The 15,052-nt window shown below is 40.6% G+C and overlaps 1 protein-coding gene across 1 annotated transcript in view; it reads left to right on the forward strand.

The window, feature by feature from the left end:
- Positions 1-2,323: 2,323 nt before the first annotated feature.
- Positions 2,324-15,052, forward strand: part of LOC131879220 (titin-like) — a 35,501-nt gene continuing 22,772 nt past the window's right edge. The window contains exon 1 of the mRNA XM_059225478.1: positions 2,324-2,647. The gene's annotated coding sequence lies outside the window, so the exon portion shown is untranslated. The remainder of the gene's footprint in view (positions 2,648-15,052) is intronic.

Consider the following 15,052-nt stretch of genomic DNA (forward strand, 5'->3'; position numbering starts at 1 on the left):
CCATCAAATCCATTTGCAAAGCAGGTTTCTCTCTCTGAGGCCCCGAGGAGCCCTACCCGAGGATCTATTACAAAAAATATGTTCGTGAATCTGATATCACTTCACTTGCTTCTTTTGTAAAAAAATTGGCAAATGCCATACTTGATCCTTGTTGGTTGTGGGATCAGACATGTCTGCATGGTGGGTTGTTGAGATGTAAGCATGTAAAAAAAGGCATGTTTAAACAGGGATGTGACTGGATAGAGGCGTGTCGTGATAGGTTTGTGTGCGGATGAGGCAGGACAGGGTCGTGCCTTGACGTGGGTTTGTTAGAGCCATTAATGGGCAAAACCAAATTTGCTTAAATAAAACCCAAAATTATGCATGAAAACATGAAATATGCAATTTATGCGAATAACTTGTTTTTTCTTCAAAAAACAGATAGGCCATATATTGGCCCAGTATGTGTCAATGATAGAATACGTGGTTAATTCTGTTATCTTTTGGAAGTCTTTGAAATTTAAATCTGTGTGTAAAGACAGTTTTGATTGCCAAATAAACCAAACGAGTATTAATATTGTGATTTTGTGATTTGTACTTATATAGCTTAGATCTTTAGATCTGTATTGCTTTGAATATTGTTTGCCAAACTGTTTCCATGACGAAATTGTCTTGATTTAAAGGGAGGCAAGTTTCGAACAAGCATTACTGTTCATATAACTGCTTGTGTGTCGTAGGCCCCATAACTCCGAATCCAGTCCTGTAATATATCCTTCGTCGAGACATCCTTGAATTAGGCAAGGAAACGCCACTTTATTGTGATCACCAAATCTTTCCCGCTAAGTCAGCTTAAACTGTTGGTGTGGATATTTCAAATTCAAATTGAAATTTAGTGGGCTGGACTTTGGTATTACTCTATGCACGTTAAATAATGCCTGCCTTTTATGTAAACTTCGAAACAAGTAGAAATTGATACTCTACTCAAAGACAACCCATTCCTTTCCCACCAGTGCATGGTCATTGTTTGTCAAATGGGTGGATAAAAAAAGACAAAGTCATCAATTATCCATCCGAGATATTCATATAACTCATATCAATGTAAATCTCCTTCATTGACAACTTAAAAGTATTTTTTCATTATTTGTCAGTGTAAGTTTCTCATCAACTGATAAATTGACTCTTGTTACAGATTTTTGTTCTAGAATGCGTTTTTGCAAGTTTTGCCTAATGTTTTACTGATTTTAAAGAGAATTTGATTGTTTTTTTATTACTTGATGTTCATACTTATTTGATTTATTCTTCTGATATTTCTTAATTCATGTTCATACGTTTTAATTCAACGCAACGGTCTAACTTGGCGATCAAAGGAAAGCCTTGTCGTTTCCCCTCTTAAGAGTCCCTGATTAGGTTGCTGATGAAACTAAAAAAAGTCATGTCATTTTGTAAGATGATTGAACCCTTCTCCTGGAAGCAGCATTTCTTAAAATGAAGCTTTTCATTTTTAATGTAATGCTCACTATTAACGTGACTGTTAATGAAACGTTTCCACAGTTTTAGTCATGATGATAAGCTTTTATTACGACTCATGGTCATGTCAACTAGTTGATATAGTTGAATAAGATACAAATAATAGTTTTTAAAAGAATTAAGAGTCAACTCGATAAAACAGACAATTAAAATTGCGATATCACAAAGAAAATGACTAAGACGCGTTCAGTGCACATACATAGAAGCAATGAAGATGGGATGAGGAGACGTTGCAAATGCAGGAACCGAGGGATAATGATGAATAAGATCGGACTTAGAATTGATTTGCACGTAGAGCAGCATTTTGAGAGGGTTTTTCGTAACCAGTGTTCTTCTTTCGATAGTTCTGACCATCTATACTGAAGAAAAAACAATTACCTTCTTTAATTTCTGCTCAACGTGCAACTCACTTTCAAATCCGATCTCTAATGATGAAGTTCTTGTTATTGCTTTGGAGAGGGTGGGCCAGATTGAATAGATCCAACTCCCATGTTGGAATGGTTTGGATCTGCTAAAGAAGTATCAGTTATGGTGTTAATAGATGGTCCAGGTAGACTATTGTTGACTTTATCTGTAATTTTCCATGGTTCGATCAGGTTTCAGTGCCAGAAAAGCGTAAGCTAAAGAAAATTAAATCTGTTTTTTTTTTTATTTTTAACTGCTCGGAATATCTTCCCATTAGCGGTGAGGAAATCGCAAAAAAAGACGAACGCTTAAAAAAATTCCACACATGCACTTTTGGAAATTTAAATTTTCTAGGACCAAGAGGACTGAAGCAATCAATCACTAGAACAATGGCAATGGGAAGAACGATTTGCCGTCAATATCTTTTTGAAGTGCCTTTGGTGCCTAAGTGTGTCTAGCTTTCACATCTTAACCCACCAAGTGTGTAAGGGAGCAAGCAAAGCGTATCGCCTTCTCTAAGAGAACAGACTGGAGCGACAAAAGAAAGTTCATGTGCCAGTTCATTGGGAAGACACTTGGTTGGATTTTACTCATGGTCTCAGGAGAGACAGGGATCCTTGTGATGAGTTGCTGCTGATTTTAGACAACAGATTCACACTCCTACCACTACGAGACATAAGCTATGTTAGAGCGGCAAAGTTATTTCCATGTGGGTGTGGTTATTCGGTTGGAATTGGTGAGTAAAGTAACAGATTGATCGAAGAGTGGTCAAGTTGGAAGATGAGGATTGCTAAATGATAGCTTCATCGGTTTAGGAGCTAAAATTGAATAGGGTTGGGACACCTTCGCAGTCATGAAGCCATGAGGCAATAAAGGCTATTTTGAATTGCACCGTACATAGATAAAGTTCTCACAAGGAAATATTGTGAACTAAAAGACAAAATCAGCACGACGACTGGTGGTCCATTTTAGTCTTTAGAATCTTTGTGCAATGGTATCTATCAAGACATTTTAAAGCTATCTTGTGATAACGCCAAATAGCCAACCCAAAGCTTCTGTTAGTAACAAGAACGAACGTATCAGGTAATTGACTGTTGTAAGCTGTAAATTCTTCTCCCAGCTGAACTCAAATTGGTTCTCCTTCAAACGAAAATGTACAACAAGGCAACAAAAGCAGTAAATGCAAAAGCTATTAGGGGGTATATATCTAGGGATTTAAATTTGATAAAGCATACTTTACTTTTTCCAATTTGGGCAAGGTTACATTCGGCTCAGATCAAATCATCGGATTCGTTCTTTTTTCTTTTATTTTTTCACGGGCTTTTCTAACAACTACAAGTAATGTAATCCCCACTACTATTGAAATGAAAGGTTATGTTTCGTCTATTTATTACCGTTCAATCTTTACAAGATATTTGGTCTACCAACGAATTTGAGTTGGCAGACCGAGCTAGCCTTTGAATTTAAAGTTGATCTGGAATGCTATTCTAAAAATTTGTCCAAGTCTGACTTGGAAGATGCACTCGGATCAACAAGGACTAAGTATTCCCTACGAATATTAGAATAAAGCAAATTAAAGAATGGAAGAGCCCGAGAAAGCAATAAGAGTGGACTTCATTGTTCGAACTAGCCTGGATTTTCCAGGCTTGAAGGTGATTCACAAACGCACATTAAATTAAGCCTCTACGGTCACTAGAATTGACCCTAAATCCTGGGTTGGGACAAAGCTCATGGATGCTTTTGAAGACGTACAGTATCAGATACCTTTCGAACCTTCTCCGAACACTGCACAGACCCAACTTTTTAGTCTTTCCCAATACGAGAGCTCTTTCATTCCTGTGATGTTCCTAGTGAAACATCTTTGGACTTGTTCAACCTTTTGCAAACTTGCTGAACTCATTGGAGCCCAAAATGGATGAAGCATATTCAAGATGGGCTGGACAATCGACTTGTACAGAGTTAGCATCGTGATGCTATCTCTGGACTGAAACGTGCGATATATCCAACCACTCATGAAAAACTTTAAATGAAAAGCTTTACCCGCCTTCAACTGGATATGCTTATCGAACTTTCCATTATTTTGGAGGACTAAATCTTTCATAGATGAGACTTGCTCAATATCTTTACCCCCATTATCTACGAGTGGAGTATGCAAAGGAGTGACCCGAAGGTCATTGAGCGGAATTTCATTACCTTCAAATGCATTCAAATCAGAATGAACACTTTTGGATCGGATAGTAAATGTTAGTTTGAATCAGATCGGCGTTTTGTGGTGTCGAGTGTTAGGGTGAAAGAGGACATCTGTGCATCGGATCCATAAGAAGTTTCCCAATCCGATCGAAAACTTAACCTATGAATCATTCTCTGAATATTGCACGAATCTTCGCGAATTGGACTTATTATCCAATCTAACTCTTTAACGGTGGTTAATGATGTATTACCATAACTGTGCATGTGTGTGTGCGTGTCTTGACCTTGTGAGGATGCGTGTCATTTCTTTCTGGAGGCTTGGGCCTCTACTGGTCAGATTCGCCAAATCAAACGGCGACTACGAAGGCCGCGGAATAAAAGAATCCTCAGAGGGCAGCATCCGCCCACCGCCGGCCGCAGCACCTCACTAAAAGCATCTCCTCCACACATAGCATTAGCAGTCTTGTTAGCACTTTGGATTCCCACATCCAACGGCTCCAAAGGACGCAAGAATCTCCGATTTCGCCGATGCGTACCACATTGCACTAACAGCCTTATTCGTGGACACTTGAGACAATACCACGGGTGTCTAATGCTTTGCTGATTGGGTGCTGTATGAGCACTTCTGTTGACGTGATGCATTTCTCGCGGTTTCAAGTTTATCACAATCGAAACTGGGACCCGGGAGGCCACGCATGAGGGTGCGCTGTCGGTGGCCAAAGAACGCCTCGGCCGGGCTACACCCATCTTCCCGTTGGGTGTTGCGATAATACTCTAAGAATGCAGCCGAAAAGCTCTCTCCAGCATCTTTGCACTTGCCAGTGGAATCTTCACCATCCTTGACCACTGTCCCTGACAAACCGTTGGAGTGGGGATTGAAGGGCAATCGAGGAACTACGAGCTAAGTCCTGAGAGCCACAGCTAACCAAACGTATTATCCCTGTGGGGCCAAATTGCCCAGGGCAAACCCTTTGTCAAACAGCTACAAATGCATCCGTGAGTAGTTTTGTGGGTAGGGCTGGATCAAACGCCCTGAACAGCATCTTTGAGGTTAGAACTCTCGTTAACACTTAAATCTCAGTTTGGTGACGGGGAGCCAAATGGATCAAATGCATTTTTATCAGCACCTCTGAATGAGCACTGGCATGAGGAACACATCTGGAATAAAGTGTCTCATCAATTATTGAGACGCAGAAATCATCCGAGTTCAGTGACGGTCTTGGGCCGTGAACTCAGCCACAGGCTCCGGAATTGGGCGGACCCCGTCCCCAGGCCATCTTCCCCCATTCAGCGCTCTATCATGGTTGCCTCGATCCAAGGCAGTGACGACAGCGTTCAACTTGATCACTCGAATACTCCTTAAGGAGTATTCGAGTGATCAGAGTTGAACGCTGTCGTCACTGCCTTGGATCGAGGCAACCATGATAGAGCGCTGAATGGGGGAAGATGGCCTGGGGACGGGTCCGCCCCAATTCCGGAGCCTGTGGCTGAGTTCACGGCCCAAGACCGTCACTGAACTCGGATGATTTCTGCGTCTCAATAATTGATGAGCACTTTATTCCAGATGTGTTCCTCATGCCAGTGCTCATTCAGAGGGTGCTGATAAAAATGCATTTGATCCATTTGGCTCCCCTGTCACCAAACTGAGATTTAAGTGTTAACGAGAGTTCTAACCTCAAAGATGCTGTTCAGGGCGTTTGATCCAGCCCTACCCACAAAACTACTCACGGATGCATTGTAGCTGTTTGACAAAGGGTTTGCCCTGGTGCAATTTGGCCCCACAGGGATAATACGTTTGGTTAGCTGTGGCTCTCAGGACTTAGCTCGTAGTTCCTCGATTGCCCCTTCAATCCCCACTCCAACGGTTTGTCAGGGACAGTGGTCAAGATGGTGAAGATTCCACTTGGCAAGTGCAAAGATGCTGGAGAGAGCTTTTCGGCTGCATTCTTAGTTATTATCGCAACACCCCAACGGGAAGATGGGTGTAGCCCGGCCAGGCGTTCTTTGGCCACCGACAGCGCACCCTCATGCGTGGCCTCCGGGTCCCAGGTTCGATTGTGATATACTTGAAACCGCGAGAAATGCATCACGTCAACAGAAGTGCTCATACAGCACCAATCAGCAAAGCATTAGACACCCGTGGTATTGTCTCAAGTGTCCACGAATAAGGCTGTTAGTGCAATGTGGTACGCATCGGCGAAATCGGAGATTCTTGCGTCCTTTGGAGCCGTTGGATGTGGGAATCCAAAGTGCTAACAAGACTGCTAATGCTATGTGTGGAGGAGATGCTTTTAGTGAGGTGCTGCGGCGCGGCGGTGGGCGGATGCTGCCCTCTGAGGATTCTTTTATTCCGCGGCCTTCGTAGTCGCCGTTTGATTTGGCGAATCTGACCAGTAGAGCCCAAGCCTCCAGAAAGAAATGACACGCATCCTCACAAGGTCAACGACAGCACACACACATGCACAGTTATGGTAATACATCATTAACCACCGTTAAAGAGTTAGATTGATAATAAGTCCAATTCGCGAAGATTCGTGCAATATTCAAGAGAATGATATAAAGGTTAAGTTTTCGATCGGATTGGGAAACTTCTTATGGATCCGATGCACAGATGTCCTCTTTCACCCTAACACTCGACACACAACAAAACGCCGATCTGATTCAAACTAACATTTACTATCCGATCCAAAAGTGTTCATTCTGATTTGAATGCATTTGAAGGTAATGAAATTCCGCCTCAATGACCTTCGGGTCAACTCCTTTCGCATACTCCACTCGTAGATAATGGGGGTAAAGATATTGAGCAAGTCTCATCTATGAAAGATTTAGTCCTCCAAAATAATGGAAAGTTCGATAAGCATATCCAGTTGAAGGCGGGTAAAGCTTTTCATTTAAAGTTTTTCATGAGTGGTTGGATATATCGCACGTTTCAGTCCAGAGATAGCATCACGATGCTAACTCTGTACAAGTCGATTGTCCAGCCCATCTTGAATATGCTTCATCCATTTTGGGCTCCAATGAGTTCAGCAAGTTTGCAAAAGGTTGAACAAGTCCAAAGATGTTTCACTAGGAAATCCACAGGAATGAAAGAGCTCTCGTATTGGGAAAGACTAAAAAAGTTGGGTCTGTGCAGTGTTCGGAGAAGGTTCGAAAGGTATCTGATACTGTACGTCTTCAAAAGCATCCATGAGCTTTGTCCCAACCCAGGATTTAGGGTCAATTCTAGTGACCGTAGAGGCTTAATTTAATGTGCGTTTTGAGATCACCTTCAAGCCTGGAAAATCCAGGCTAGTTCGAACAATGAAGTCCACTCTTATTGCTTCTCGGGCTCTTCCATTCTTTAATTTGCTTTATTCTAATATTCGTAGGGAATACTTAGTCCTTGTTGATCCGAGTGCATCTTCCAAGTCAGACTTGGACAAATTTTTAGATAGCATTCCAGATCAACTTTAAATCAAAGGCTAGCTCGGTCTGCCAACTCAAATTCGTTGGTAGACCAAATATCTTGTAAAGATTGAACGGTAATAAATAGACGAAATATAACCTTTCATTTCAATAGTAGTGGGGATTACATTACTTGTAGTTGTTAGAAAAGCCCGTGAAAAAATAGAAAAAAGAAAACGAATCCGATGATTTGATCTGAGCGAATTAACCTTGCCCAAATTTGGAAAAAGTAAAGTATGCTTTATCAAATTTAAATCCCTAGATATATACCCCCTAATAGCTTTTGCATTTACTGCTTTTTGTTGCCTTGTTGTACATTTTCGTTTGAAGGAGAACCAATTTGAGTTCAGCTGGGAGAAGATTTACAGCTTACAACAGTCAATTACCTGATACGTTCGTTCTTGTTACTAAAAAGAAGCTTTGGGTTTGGCTATGTGGCGTTATCACAAGATAGCTTTAAAATGTCTTGATAGATACCATTGCACAAAGATTCTAAAGACTAAAATGGACCACCAGTCGTCGTGCTGATTTTTGTCTTTTAGTTCACAATATTTCCTTGTGAGAACTTTATCTATGTACGGTGCAATTCAAAATAGCCTTTATTGCCTCATGGCTTCATGACCTGCGAAGGTGTCCCAACCCTATTCATTTTTAGCTCCTAAACCGATGAAGCTATCAATTTAGCAATCCTCATCTTCCAACTTGACCACTCTTCGATCAATCTGTTACTTTACTCACCAATTCCAACCGAAATACACACACCCACATGGAAAATAACTTTGCCGCTCTAACATAGCTTATGTCTCGTAGTGGTAGGAGTGTGAAATCTGTTTGTCTAAAATCAGCAGCAACTCATCACAAGGATCCCTGTCTCTCCTGAGACCATGAGTAAAATCCAACCAAGTGTCTTCCCAATGAACTGGCACATGAAACTTTCTTTTGTCGCTCCAGTCTGTTCTCTTAGAGAAGGCGATACGCTTTGCTTGCTCCCTTACACACTTGGTGGGTTAAGATGTGAAAGCTAGACACACTTAGGCACCAAAGGCACTTCAAAAAGATATTGACGGCAAATCGTTCTTCCCATTGCCATTGTTCTAGTGATTGATTGCTTCAGTCCTCTTGGTCCTAGAAAATTTAAATTTCCAAAAGTGCATGTGTGGAATTTTTTAAGCGTTCGTCTTTTTTTGCGGATTTTCCTCACCGCTAATGGGAAGATATTCCGAGCAGTTAAAAATAAAAAAAAAACAGATTTAATATTTTCTTTAGCTTACGCTTTTCTGGCACTGAAACCTGATCGAACCATGGAAAATTACAGATAAAGTCAACAATAGTCTACCTGGACCATCTATTAACACCATAACTGATACTTCTTTAGCAGATCCAAACCATTCCAACATGGGAGTTGGATCTATTCAATCTGGCCCACCCTCTCCAAAGCAATAACCAAGAACTTCATCATTAGAGATCGGATTTGAAAGTGAGTTGCACGTTGAGCAGAAATTAAAGAAGGTAATTGTTTTTCTTCAGTATAGATGGTCAGAACTATCGAAAGAAGAACACTGGTTACGAAAACCCTCTCAAAATGCTGCTCTACGTGCAAATCAATTCTAAGTCCGATCTCTATTCATCATTATCCCTCGGTTCCTGCATTTGCAACGTCTCCTCATCCCATCTTCATTGCTTCTATGTATGTGCACTGAACGCGTCTTAGTCATTTTCTTGTGATATCGCAATTTTAATTGTCTGTTTTATCGAGTTGACTCTTAATTCTTTTAAAAAACTATTATTTGTATGCTTATTCAACTATATCAACTAGTTGACATGACCATGAGTCGTAATAAAAGCTTATCATCATGACTAAAACTGTGGAAACGTTTCATTAACAGTCACGTTAATAGTGAGCATTACATTAAAAATGAAAAGCTTCATTTTAAGAAAATGCTGCTTCCAGGAGAAGGGTTCAATCATCTTACAAAATGACATGACTTTTTTTAGTTTCATCAGCAACCTAATCAGGGACTCTTAAGAGGGGAAACGACAAGGCTTTCCTTTGATCGCCAAGTTAGACCGTTGCGTTGAATTAAAACGTATGAACATGAATTAAGAAATATCAGAAGAATAAATCAAATAAGTATGAACATCAAAGTAAATAAAAAAACAATCAAATTCTCTTTAAAATCAGTAAAACATTAGGCAAAACTTGCAAAAACGCATTCTAGAACAAAAATCTGTAACAAGAGTCAATTTATCAGTTGATGAGAACTTACACTGACAAATAATGAAAAAATACTTTAAGTTGTCAATGAAGGAGATTTACATTGATATGAAGTTATATGAATATCTCGGATGGATAATTGATGACTTTGTCTTTTTTTATCCACCCATTTGACAAAACAATGACCATGCACTGGTGGGAAAGGAATGGGTTGTCTTTGAGTAGAGTATCAATTTCTACTTGTTTCGAAGTTTACATAAAAGGCAGGCATTATTTAACGTGCATAGAGTAATACCAAAGTCCAGCCCACTAAATTTCAATTTGAATTTGAAATATCCACACCAACAGTTTAAGCCTGACTTAGCGGGAAAGATTTGGTGATCACAAATAAGTGGCGTTTCCTTGCCTAATTCAAGGATGTCTGACGAAGGATATATTACAGGACTGGATTCGGAGTTATGGGCCCTACGACACACAAGCAGTTATATGAACAGTAATGCTTGTTCGAAACTTGCCTCCCTTTAAATCAAGACAATTTCGTCATGGAAACAGTTTGGCAAACAATATTCAAAGCAATACAGATCTAAAGATCTAAGCTATATAAGTACAAAATTACAAATCACAATATTAATACTCGTTTGGTTTATTTGGCAATCAAAACTGTCTTTACACACAGATTTAAATTTCAAAGACTTCCAAAAGATAACAGAATTTACCACGTATTCTATCATTGACACATACTGACGGCCAATATATGGCCTATCTGTTATGAAAAAAACAAGTTTATTCGCATAAATTGCATATTTCATGTTTTCATGCATAATTTTGGGTTTTATTTAAGCAAATTTGGTTTTGCCCATTAATGGCCTCTAACAAACCCACGTCAAGGCACGACCCTGTCCTGCCTCATCCGCACACAAACCTATCACGACACGCCTCTATCCAGTCACATCCCTGTTTAAACATGCCTTTTTTTACATGCTTACATCTCAACAACCCACCATGCAGACATGCCTGATCCCACAACAACAAGGATCAAGTATGGCATTTGCCAATTTTTTTACAAAAGAGCAAGTGAAGTGATATCAGATTCACGAACATATTTTTTGTAATAGATCTCGGGTAGGGCTCCTCGGGCCTCAGAGAGAGAAACCTGCTTTGCAAATGGATTTGATGGAAATGAACTCAACCAGTCTTTAAATACTTTTGAGACAGGCAAAACAGGATAAAAAACAACGGAAACGACATGTATACACGATTGAGCGGTTAAAGATTGTCAAGATTTGGCAAATATTGCATTTAAGGACATTTTTACAATTCAAATCCTTCCTTTCTGACATATTGTCGGCGCGTGATAGTAATCCAGATTCCAGTGGTTTAGGGTATTCAACGAAATTTGGTTTGGTAAAATAAACACTAAATGTAGACAGGTCGCCATTCAAAGTCCTGCTATATGCCAACCTGCTGGTTTCGAAATGGCTTTTTCAACTGTATTAATTTTGCATTTTTTGGCAATTGTTTAGATATACCAATGTTTCACTTTTTTACTTTTCAAGCCACATTTTGGGTTTAAATGCATATTTCGGTGCATATTTTGACCAGTTTTCATGCAATTTTTATGGCATAAAGGGAATTCTTTTATGGATACTTTGGTCGTCACTAATGACACTTAAATTGTAAGAGATATTTTATTAATAACTTCTTACTAGAATGTGTGCACTTTTTTTCCGAGACAAGATCATCATGGTCTTAGCTTTAGGAACTAGCTTTAGATAGGCAGGGTCTCGTTCATTCCATGACAGAAACTTGGCTACGACCAGGGGTCTTAAATGAAGAGCTAGCCATGGTTGGTTTCAATTTAGTTCGATGTGATAGAGTACGCCCTGACAATCCCATTTTTCCGCTTGGAGGCGTGTGTCAATACTTTATTAATTATCTCTATTTGACAGTTTTTCGTGACTAATGTGCAGAAGTAGAGGTCTTAAGAACCTTGATCTTCGTTCTGTCTTTTTTTGAAATAAGACTGTTGAGAGACTTGACAATAAGGTTGAGACAAGTGCTGTCTCTTCCTCCTAGTGCACCTGAGATGGGCCTTTGTGCATTTGAAATTGAGGCAAACCTTGTGCCTCAATGATTTCATGCTCATAAACGGGTGGAAATAGCTACACCCTTGTAGAAGGCTAAAGTGTGGGACACCGTTCTGGGTGAGCCAGTTTACACTCTTTCCCTGCCTTTTTGCATCTCTGTCGTTTATGGACATCGCAAATTTCTAGAGCATTCTCAACTCTGCTCTCTTTGACCTCTATGACCTCTTTGACTACAAGGGGTGTTTCTATGAAATCAAGAGTGTCAGTGCCTGTGTCCCTTTTGCCTACACTCGACTGGTTCATCCCACAGTCAAGTAGTGGCTAGTTGTGACCAACCAAAGCTATTAAGGCTTCCATAATGAAAGGCTGTTAAAAGTGAGCAAGAGGAAATAAAAGATGAAAAAAGTAAAAAAAAAGAAGACAGAGCCAAGGGGGCAAAAGGAAGAAACCAGTGCATGCAAATGAGAACCAGCTGTACAGCAGGTAAACAGCACACACGTGCTGGGCGGAGAACAAGGAGGGAAGTACTCCCTAGGGACTGACAAAGAGAAGAAAATAGGTGGTTGTGCTAGGCTGGGGCTAGGAACAGACCAGAAGAGAAGAGAGACTTGTTGGTCAACTACAATAACCTACTCTTGGCTGACCAGCTAGCTAGCCTCAGCCAACATACACCAACTTGACTACAGGAACCAGCAAAAATCAATGGAATAGAATGGAACAAAAATGGTTCTAGAACCTAATTTTGTATTGAAAATGCAAAATTAAACTGATTGATTACAACAAGATTTGACTGCATTTACTAATTGTCAGCTGACGCCTCGAATGGCGGACGTGCCTTTTTCACTCCTCCAACAAGAATACCGTATTGTTTTAATGGTTTTAAGTAGACAAAATAATTAAAACTGTGATACCAGTGAGTGGGGCCACGCCCACGAACAGTGGCTCCTCATGAATCTGTGATATGCCCCGTTCAGTGCTCTTCCCCTTCTAATCCTTCCTCTTCCCAGATTAACCGGGCCACGTCTTTTTCAAGACGTGAGCTTCTAGCCCAGGAACCTCTTCCTTTCCCCAATCATCCCTTCCCTTCCCCCCTCAATGGCCATAGTGATCTCTCTTTTCTAGGTCGGATTGAACAACTCGGTAGCGCAAGGAATCGGTTATCAGCGGCGGATCAAGCAGAGAGGAGGGAATCAACTGGTGCGGGCACGCTTCCTCAACAATATTACCAAATGATTTGAGCCCACCTTTCTCTCGTCCTCTCCTCATCACATAGCCGTGGATGCCCCAGGATTCACCATCATTGGCGTTTACTATCAGCCAACCACGGACCATGATGATCTTGTCTCGGACCTCACATCCATCCTTCAGAAGGTGAAGAATCCGGAGAAAGTCATCATTGGTGGTGACTTCAACATTCGTCTCGACTTGAGTGAATTCTCTGAGCTCGCCCAGATCCTGAGCCAATGGAGAATCACTCTGCGCTCCTACCCGGGAGTCCCAACACACACTTACTTGTAATTGTCGAATCAACTCGTGATCGACGAATCGACTCATGATCGTCCTGACTCATGATCGTCGAATCGACTTCGAGCCATCCACAAAGGGAGATGTGTGTTCTGGGTGAGCACATGCTCGTGCTCATGCTATATCATTCTTGTCCTGCATTTAAACTGTTCTAGTCAGAACAATATAGTCAGTTACAAAGTCACCATCCAACTCATTGGAGTCAGGAACATGACAGTATCACAATGCTTACTCTGTACAAGTCGATTGTCCACCTACATTTGAATATGCTTCGCCCATTTGGGCTCCAATTAATTCAGCCGGTTTGCAACAGGTCGAGCAAGTCCAAAGATGTTTTATCGGAACATCAATGTTTTGAGAGAGCTCTCGTTTTTGAGAGAGCTCTCGTTTTGGGAGAGGCCAGACAGGTAGTGACTGTGCAGTATTCCATAGAGTAGTTAATGATAAAATACTCTAAGAATTTTCAAAGAATGTGCAAAAGGTATCTACTACTGAACCTGTTCAAAAGCATTCATCATCTTTGTCCCAACCCAGGATTTAAGGTCAAATTTAAAGAACGTTGTGTCCGAACGAGCCTTCGAGAATCCAGGCTAGTAAAAACAATGAAGTCCAACTCTCTTCTTTCTCGGGCTCCTCCATTGTTCAATTTGCTTCCCTCTAACATTCGTAGGGAGTGTATAGTTGGTGATCTAGTAGCATCCTCTAAGATAGGCTTAGACAATTTTTTTGATCAAAATATCCGATCAACCCTACAGTCAAGGGCTACCCAAATTTGCCAACTGTAATTCGTTGGTGGATCAAATATTATATGAATGTAAAATCAAGTAAGATTAATACTTTTTCTGTCTTGAACTGCTGGGGATCCCATTCCCAGTAGCGGTAAAGGAAGTCAGCGAAAAAAAATGGAAAACTCGATTTTTTCAGACAAAACTGGCAAAAATGCAAAGCAGTCAAAATAATGCACAAAAGATTCGAAAAGGTGAAAAATAATGGATTTGCATTAGTAGTAATGATCATTAAGAGACAAATTGGGAAGCTGCACCTTTTGCGGATGTAGATATGATATTTAAGCTTTTGTGGCTAAGGGCACTGAGGCCTTTTGGCCTGGAGAATGAACGCTTTCCGGAAATTCAAAAAATTCTCACGTTTATGCACCCAAGCACGGGGTAACGTCATCAAACGAGGTTTCAAAAAGTTACCCTCTTCAGCAAGCTCAGGAAAGTCAGGATGCTATAATCAAGTGTAATTTGTAAACTGGGGGGTTGTGTTCGAATTCGTTTTCTATAAAGTCAATGGCAGAGCCAATTTGAATTCTTGAAGAGTTCTACGTGAAAGAGGTTCCACTTGTCTGAGTCAAATGGTCGAAATGCTTTACCTTCTTGAGATAGAATACCTCCTATTTATTGACCGTGTCTTGTGTCAATCAGAGACAAACCCCAGAACTATATTCCTGGCTATTGCTCTAGCTTGAGTAAACCTGCGATTTGACAAGCTCTGTCGTATGAGAATCAAGGGATACGAAGATACTTAAGGCAAAATACTCTACTCTTTGTACCCTTTGACAAAAAGAATCATATTCTTTTTCTGTTTTCAGATAACTGGCCAAACACTCATTTTCCAGACATTGATGATGGTGAAGGCGAGTTTTTGGCATCATTTGGCAATGGTAGCGTAAGAGACC

The sequence above is a fragment of the Tigriopus californicus genome, chromosome 4 (assembly GCF_007210705.1).
Source record: "Tigriopus californicus strain San Diego chromosome 4, Tcal_SD_v2.1, whole genome shotgun sequence".
In the NCBI taxonomy this organism is placed as follows: domain Eukaryota; kingdom Metazoa; phylum Arthropoda; class Copepoda; order Harpacticoida; family Harpacticidae; genus Tigriopus; species Tigriopus californicus.